At 40.9% G+C, this 8,745-nt stretch overlaps 1 protein-coding gene across 2 annotated transcripts in view; it reads left to right on the top strand.

The window, feature by feature from the left end:
- The first annotated feature begins 7,512 nt into the window (after positions 1-7,512).
- Positions 7,513-8,745, top strand: part of LOC106935221 (neurocan core protein-like) — a 58,107-nt gene continuing 56,874 nt past the window's right edge. For both annotated transcript variants that reach the window (XM_015015583.1, XM_015015582.1), the window contains exon 1: positions 7,513-7,820. The gene's annotated coding sequence lies outside the window, so the exon portion shown is untranslated. The remainder of the gene's footprint in view (positions 7,821-8,745) is intronic.

Below are 8,745 nucleotides of genomic sequence, written 5' to 3'. Positions count from 1 at the left end.
AACTGAATAAACTGTATATACCGATGAAGTAAAAAAATACTATGTTTAAAATTAATAAATGTCAATGTCTGATGAAATTGCACAGCTCAAGATAGTTTATCTGCGAGATATCTTTGGAGATTTGACACCGTTTCTTTAAGAGTCGTCGCCTCAGAAGCCGCGGCTGCATGGATTTTGTGACTGAAATGCAAGAACAGCTAAAGGTCACGCTGAGAGCGGCTCCAGTGCCCCCGTTCTGCGAAGATGGATCTTTTAACTCGCACACAAAGAAATGGAGGCATATATATGTACATCGTGTCTACCAGACAGAGTAATGACCAGAGGTAGCAGCAGAAAAACACGAACTTAAGCAACAGAATTACATTTCAAAAGCAACACGGCTCACATGTCGAGTCAAAGCTGTGATGATTCCTCCATAGAGAGCAGGAGCAGCAGCAGGAGGCCGGGATGCATCATCACTCATCTGCACAGATGAAACATCACCTTTCCCACTTGTTGTCATATAACAAGCTACATGTTTTATTTTATTCCATTGGGATTTTATTTGGTAGATCAACACAACCCAGTTCATAATTGTGAAACAGAAGAGAATGGCACAAGGTCTTCGAAAAAGCATCATAAAGACAACACTGAATCTGACATGACAAATCTGACAGGGAGGATTTCCCCTGTTAGAAGGGGAAATCTTTATTAATGTTTCTGATATTAATGAAGATTAATGCCAGAAACATTAATCTTCTGGCAGCTCAGCCACATTGAAATGGTTCGGATCAAAGCATGTCAGTGTGGGTTTTTGTCCTAAACTCAACTGAGAACTGAAACTTATGTTTTCTGTCCAATCTGACTGAAATTAAGATATTTTGCCAGAAAGAATGAACTAAAAAAAACACACACACACATCAATGCGGAGTAAAGATTTGCAGCAAAATCTTTCAGCAGAGGCAAATTCAAAATGTAGCAATATTTTCCAGATTTCTATTCATTAAAAAAAAGAAAGAGAAAAAGAGCTGGGAAATAGTGCATCATTTATCCTTCATCTTCATATGAAATACATTGAATTTCCTTGTGGAAATCTGACAAGGAACAGTTCAAGGGTTACTTATACTTTTGCAACATTCTTTTTAAACCATTCAGCAGATTTACGGTGTGGTATAATAGTGCCAAAGTGATTGACAGGGAGCACCAGAATAAGCTGCTGTCTCAGAAACGGATGCATCCAAAAGGAACAGGCGAGCCTTAATCCCTGAAACCACCACCAGAAAAGGAGGCCCAGGCAAAGAGAATCCACTGACTGTATAAAAAAAATGTGTAAATGTAGACCGAGCCGTGCCAACTGCGTCTCTGTGACTTCCTCCGCGGCCATGCAAACGGATCTCTGCTTTGGCTCGGAAATGTTTCAGACGCAGCGTGGTGGCTAACACCAAATCTGCCCCTTCAGCAAACTTAATGGCAGACTTTATAAAAATCCAGTTCTGGGGGAACCTCTTTCTCTCTCTTGCTCCACCGGGAGATATCCTGTTTCCCCTCGTTTTATGTGGCTCGTTTGATCTTTCTGCATTAACCCCATACCCTGTAAATAACAAGTCAACTCAGGAGCTTGAACAGACCACATCAACCAGCACGGGGGGAAAAAAAAGCTGCGGAGAGCCTCATTACATGCTCTCCTGAATCCTTTGGAGAGCTGCACGTGCTCCACCGACAGGATCACTTCGCTCCCTGTAAGAACTTGGAAGAGCTTCCCAGAAATAGTTCTTGTGTCGCCTTCTAGATTTTGCCCTCGACGAGTTTTCTGTGAAGGGACAGCAGCTTTATAATCCGAGGAGCGACTGGCGGCGTTTATCTGTGCGCTGCTGAGGTGCATGACATTTCCAAAAGTCACAACTAACATCGAGCCTGAGTGAAACCAGCTCCCATGAGTAAACAAGCACGCAAGTACTTAAGTATTTATCTACATAGTGCTTTTGACACAAAGAAAAATACAAAATGCTCCACAAGAATGTGTTGTGTGTCGGTGAGCTACAAGTTGCATACTGTGTTATTCAATATATAATCTTGTAGCCGATCTAAATCTTAGCTCTCGGCCTCTGCAGGAAACTGTAAATAACATTCATGTAATTCGGTGTATTCTGTCCCAACAGCGTCTCCTGTGCTGCAGCTATGAGGCCACAGAGCAAACAGGAAGCAGCACAGGGCAAACATTTGTTACTCCATAGCTGTTTGTTCCTGTGTGCAGACGATGATGGGCTCCTTCGTGCGCTCATAGCTCCGGGGAGCGGCTCCCTGAAGTCTCTGCTGTTAGACTCTTAGAGCAGAGTTTAGTGCTCCTGTTAATCTTTCTCCTTTTGCCTCAGTCTATTTTTGAGGCAATCTAAGATTCAGCAGGAGGTTTACGAGCCCTTTTCCACCCCCACCCATCTCCTCCCCTCCTGTCTCTTTTTCCCTGACTCTTCCAGAGCACCGATAAGCCGTGTCGACAAAATCCTGCCTGTGCATGTGTTGCCTTGTAAAATAAGCTGTAAAAGTATTCAAACCCCATGAGTTCGCTTCACATTATGTCTCATTATGTTGAAAAACTTTAATCTGTTTTATTGGCATTCTCAGACCAGCACAAGCAACTGCAAAATGGTCCTGTGGAAGGAAAGTAGCACACAGTTTTCAAAGATTTTTTTAGTTTTCTTACAAATAAAGACGTGAACGACTCAATACTTTTGCTGCATCACAGGTGAAAAACCTTTGGGGAATTATTCTACCACATCTGGAAGCAGGTTTCTTATCCCAGGTGAAAAAAAGCATGACACCGGCACAGTCATGTTTCTACGACTAATGGTTTTCTCACAACAACGTCTTTCTAAGCACGATTCCGTAAAGTTTAGACAGGCGCGACGCAATCAGTGTCTCACATGATTGCGTCGCACAATCATGAGAGATTGCGCGACGCAATCATGAGATTGCGTCTCATCCCACTCTCTCTGTGGGAGACAGATCAGGTGGGAGATCTGTCTCAGATCTCTCCCACCTGAGAGATCTGAGACAGATCTCTCAGGTGGGAGATCTGTCGCTCCCACCTGAGCAACAGATCTCTGCAGCTCCTCCAGCTTTTCTTCACGATGCTCTCGTTGCGTCAGGTAAGATATGCAGACATGAGTTTTTGGGTTGGTTCTGTAACCTTTTCATTTTTGAATGACAAGAACAACAATGACTAGGCCTGTCACAATAAACAACAAATCAATTAATCGCATGATAAATGAAAAGAAACTGAATAATTTTAATTTGCTTGATTTATCGTTTGTCTCTTTTTTTTCTCTCTTTTTACCAAAAACTGAATGATAAACACCTTCAGTCTGGTGTTTTGGTCTCAACTATCCATTTTTTGAAAGCTCAGTTTGTTTACAGAGACTTCATAATTTATTTTATTTATTGTTTCTGTTGTTTTCTTTATTTATTTTGGATCTTCCAAATCTCTTCCAGTTCCAGCGGTTAAATGTTAATTAGAATTTAAAGTTACATTTACATTTGTAGCATAATTATAAAACATTGTATCGTACTTTTTAACAGCTCTGCACTTGTGTGTGTCGGTCTGCAACATAAAGGTCAAGTAAAACATTTTGAAGGTTTGTAGTTGTAAACTTGATCAAATGTCGAAAAGTTCAGCCTGCAAGAATTATTTTCTGTATTCAGGTGATTAAAAGTATTTTTTTCTCTTGTGTTTGTCTTTCTCTTTTTCACAAATACAACAGAAAACATTTCACGGCATTCGGCCAGAACTGATTTTTGCCCTTTAACCAAAACCTGCTCAGGGATTCAAAGATGCAACTTGGTACGAGAAAAAAAAGCCATTTTTATTATTATTATTATTATTATTATTATTATTATTATTATTATTATTATTATTATTTTGCTGTTGTTGTTGTTGCAAAAAATACATTGTTTTTATTTATTTATTTATGTTTTTTTGAAGCATTTATATTCTGCTCGGTTATCACGAGGCAAAGAACAACAGATATGAAAAGATGTTTCTGTGGTTGAACGACTTTGCCCCGAGGTCGCTGAATGCCGGCTGCGGCTCGCTGGCGTGCGCCATCATTTGTTGCTGCTCGCTTTCTGTTACACATCTGAGAACAAAGAGGCAACCAAATTGACAATTATCCACACATCATTTTCATCTGGCGCTTTTAGGCAGCGTACAAAGGAAAATTAAGACGATGCTTATATCCTTTTACCTCAGAGAGCTCTGAGCTGTAAGTCTACACTGTTTGATAAGAGAAATCAATACTTGTTATATGAAACTCCTACATGTTTCAGATGCCGCTGCCTTGGTTTCAGTTCCACCGGATCAATTTCCAGCTGAATTATAACGACTTGCCTCCGTTTGATCTCATTTATCGTCCAGTCAATGCTGAACTTCAGATATTTGCATAAACAATTAGAAAAACTTGCATATATTATCCAAACACCACCAGATCAGATCACAAGTGGCGCACAACAAGTTTACATGTTTTTAATGAAAAGCTAAAAAGTGTGGTGTGAATTTGCATTCATCCCCTCTGTCCTCTGATACTCCTAAATAAAATGTGGTTCAACCATTTGGTATGAATTTGGCTGTTCTGTGAAGACATCGTGCGTTTCTCTAAGTATCCAAAAGATTATCCAAAATAAAGCTGTGGAGAAGCGAAGATTTCGGAGCGAGAATAAGAAGTGACGTTCACAGACACTCTCCGTTTAGTGTGACTGAATCTGAGCTGTTTTACAGTGATGGGAAAATGTCAGCGTCTAGATGTTCAGAGGCATTTTTCAGGTGACCTCCAGCTGTAATTGCCATATAAGTATGATGCGCAGCACACCGCGGCCACTAAGTGTTTTGCTCCTAACACTTAACTGTAAACCCTGTTTGATTGTGAATCACTTTTATATTATTTAAAACATCTTGCAGCTCACCGTCTCGTGAAGCTTTCAGTCCTGTTCAGATTTGTCTTTACATTCTTGTTTGGCGTTTTTTTTATTTTATTTATTTTTTTTTTATGTTGTTTTAAAGTTTTTCAGGTTAGTTTGTTTTATTAAGCAGAAGTAGAGTGAGTTAATTTAAGCGAGCATTTAAGCAGTAACTTCATTTGAAGATATTCTTTTTGTGATGATTAATTACTCTCAGTAGTGGATCCTGATGTGAGCGACATGGGCAACCGCCCAGGGCAGCATCTTATAGGGGGTGGCATGAAACCCCCACATCCCTCCAGCGATGTGAATATTATGATAGTGTCTAGTACATCAACAACCTTGAACCGTCTGAAAGCAACGTTTTTTATTAGGAAAATTAGGAAGACTGAGGCCTTTCACCACTCACATGCTTACATAAATAAACCACTTAAAACTTCATCACAAAGGTAAGTGGTATTAAATGTAATACCACTTTCATTGCACAGTCGAAGCTATACAAATGCAAGTACTTACCATTGATTGAACAGGTAAGTTAATACACCCATAAGATCAATTATTGTAATACTGTAATAGCATTTAATCATTTTAATTATTAATATTTCTTTAACGGAATCAACAACCGAGCATCATAATGGGGAACAGAGGTGATTTCATGCCACTTTGAACGTGGCATGGATTTTGGTGCCAGACGGGCTGGTCTGAGTATTTCAGAAACTGCTGATGTACTGGGAATTTCGTGCACAACCATCTCTAGGGGTTTACAGAGAACGGTCCAAAACAGAGAAAATGTCCAGTGAGCGGCAGTTCAAATGCCTTGTTGATGCCAGAGGGCAGGAGAGAATGGCCAGACTGGTTCAAGCTGATGGAACGGCAACAGCAGCTCAAATAACCACGTGTTACAACTGAGGTATGCAGAAGAGCATCTCTGACCGTACAACACATAGAACATTGAATCGGATGGGCTACAGCAGCAGAAAACCACACCGAGTGTCACTCCTGTCAGCTAAGAACAGCAAACTGAGGCTACAATTCACACAGGCTCAGCAAAATTTGACAATGGAAGATTGGGAAAAACGTTGTCTGGTCTGATGAGTCTCGATTTCTGCTGCGACATTCGGATGGTCGGGTCAGGATGTGCAGCCGGCCTATTTGGAGCAACTGCGTGATGCTATCATGTCAATATAGACCAAACTCTCCGAGGAATGCTTCCAGTATCTTGTTGAATCAGTGCCACAAAGGATAAGGAAGGGGGGCCAACCCGGTACTAGCAAAGTGTACCTAATAAAGTGGTTGGTGAGTGTATAGTGATGATGTTGGTGCTTTAAAGAAAAGTACAGAAGCAGAGTATTTGACTGTTTTCCAGCTGAAAGTCAGTCAGGTTTCTACAAAGTCTGAAATTCACCTTCCCACAAGACAATGAGCCCACGCAAACAGACAGAACTGTAACGAATCAGGTCAGAATGAAGGAGCGTTTCTTCACACAGACAATAAAATATATCTGAACTGACCCTGGCTGCAACCACCTAAATGAAAAACCACTTCATATGATTCCTCTTAATGCTGTCCATAAATTTTTATTGGGTGTGTTTCTAAAAATATCAAGCGGAGAGAAACTGTCAATTCAGACTGATTGTTCAATAAGAGAAGGAGCAGAAGGTCAGCAGAGCCAAAGTCAGCTTAAAAATGACCATTAACATCTAACTCAAGAATTTCCCTCTCCTGCAAAGCACAGGCACGTCACATAAGACAATGAAAACCATTTTTGTGATCGGTGATTATTAAGAATCTGTTCCAAAACCAACTCCTGTCTCAGGTTCACAGGGGAAAGATTCATTATTTAAAGCCATTTGGAAAAAAAAAAAAAAAAAAAAAAAAAAACTGCAGACCTGATGAATAACAAAGAGGAGTAGTGTTCTGCACTTCTCCCTCACTTTATCACCGGCAGGAATCAGTGTTGGAGGCTCAACCTGCGGTCAGGCAGCCTTACAGAGTCCTCGGCGTTAAGACGAATGATGCTGCTGGCTGCATGATGCTGCACAAATACAGCTGCATCTCTGAGATTTGGGCAGATTTGGAGATGCCTCCGTGACAGATGTGTTACACTTAAATCTGCTCAGCGTTATCCAAACAGTTACTTCTGCACACTGTAGCTGAAAAAAAAAAGATGCATCATGATATTTGGTTTCTGTCTTATTTACGAAGGAAACATGAGATTAGCTGTGTCACTTAGTGGATGTGTATGAAAATTATATGAAGAAGAGACATCGGTGGGGTTCAGGGGATGGTCACTGTAATCTCATGGGGGGGTAAATTCTACTTTCTTTGCTCAGAGACTAGATAAGCGTTTGGGGTTTATGTAGGAATCGGATTATGGTCTCATAAAGTCCACCCCCACTCTCTCTCCCTCTCTATCACCTCGTTGGAAAGGGGGCGCCGCGTCTGTCTGCCCCCGCTTGCCTCTTTGTTCAGCCCGATTCTGCCTCTCTCCCTACCGGTGCGGAGGGGGACGGAGCACCTCTCTCTCTCTCTCTCTCTCTCTCTCTGTCTCTCTCTGCTTCTCTGTATCTGATCTAGCAGATAACAGCGTCTGCTGGGATGACCGGCGCGTATCTTCTCAGCAAGGAAAAAATTACGATGAGAAAAGAGTGAAAAGTGTGTGTATGTGTGTGTTGTGTGTGTGGCGGGGAGAAAATTCCCGGAGCGCCTTGTGCACACACTCAGCTCGGGGTTTTTTTCTGCAGCTGCAAAGTGCTGTTTCGAGCCTAATTCGTCGGTTTGTGCAGCCGCTCGGGGCTTTTGGTTAGAGCACCTGCTCCGAGGCGCAAAGCTTTCTCCTGACATTCCTGAGGATTGCACCAGCAACACGCATCTTTTCTCTCACGCCTACGGTAAGAATCTGGGAATCAGTATTCACCTCCCGCATGCTTTATGAAATCAGTCATTTGGTCAGTGTGTCATTGCTCAAGCCTTCAAGTGACCGGAGGCGCCTGCCTCTCTCTCTCTCTCTTTCTCTCATCAACCGCTTTCAGAGCATTATTATTATTATTATTATTATTATTATTATTATTATTATTATTATTATTATTTTAAAGTGGTTTGACATTCTTAGATAGCTATATGTATGAAAAAACACTCTTCTGGAGCAAGTTGAGTTGAAACAAAAACTACAAATTTCAACAAATTAAAAAATAAGTCTTTTTCTTTTTTCCTGTGGAACAATTAACATCGCGCAATCACGGCATGAGCTTTTTCCACACGCCCACAAGTCACACAGTTTGGGATGTCTTCAATTATTCAGAACTCAAAGCTTTTAATATTGGACTATATTTATGACCTGTGTAGCTCCATGTATTAATCATCAACCCAGCAAGTTACCTTGTCAGCGCGTCCCGACTTAGCTCTCTCTCAAGAGAGCAGCAGCAACCCATCTGCATTTCTTCTCTGATGACAGGGAGAATCAAAAGTGGTGATTTCTGCTGGTTTATGCTATAAAAGCAGATCTGAAGACTTGAACAGGTGTTCCTCTCAGGAGAACACCAGAAAGTTTTTTTTTTTTTTGTAAGGAGTGGCCAGAGGGAGGTGGTCACTAATAATGTTAGGGTTTGGTTTTTAAAGTTGGCTATTTTGGGCAGTTGCCCATGGCAGCATTTGTAGGGGGGTGGGGTGGGTGGATAAGCACCAGATTAAATATATATATATATATATATATATATATATATATATATATATATATATATATATATATATATATATTTTCTCTGTCTTGTGTGCTCTAAACATTTTTTCTTTTTTTTTTATGTATATACAGAGCGG

Source organism: Poecilia latipinna, unplaced genomic scaffold (genome assembly GCF_001443285.1).
Source record: "Poecilia latipinna isolate Pla-1442-1.1 unplaced genomic scaffold, P_latipinna-1.0 Scaffold1930, whole genome shotgun sequence".
Lineage (NCBI taxonomy): Eukaryota > Metazoa > Chordata > Actinopteri > Cyprinodontiformes > Poeciliidae > Poecilia > Poecilia latipinna.
Note: the sequence above shows the minus strand (reverse complement) of the source record. Positions and strands in the feature narration are given on the sequence as shown.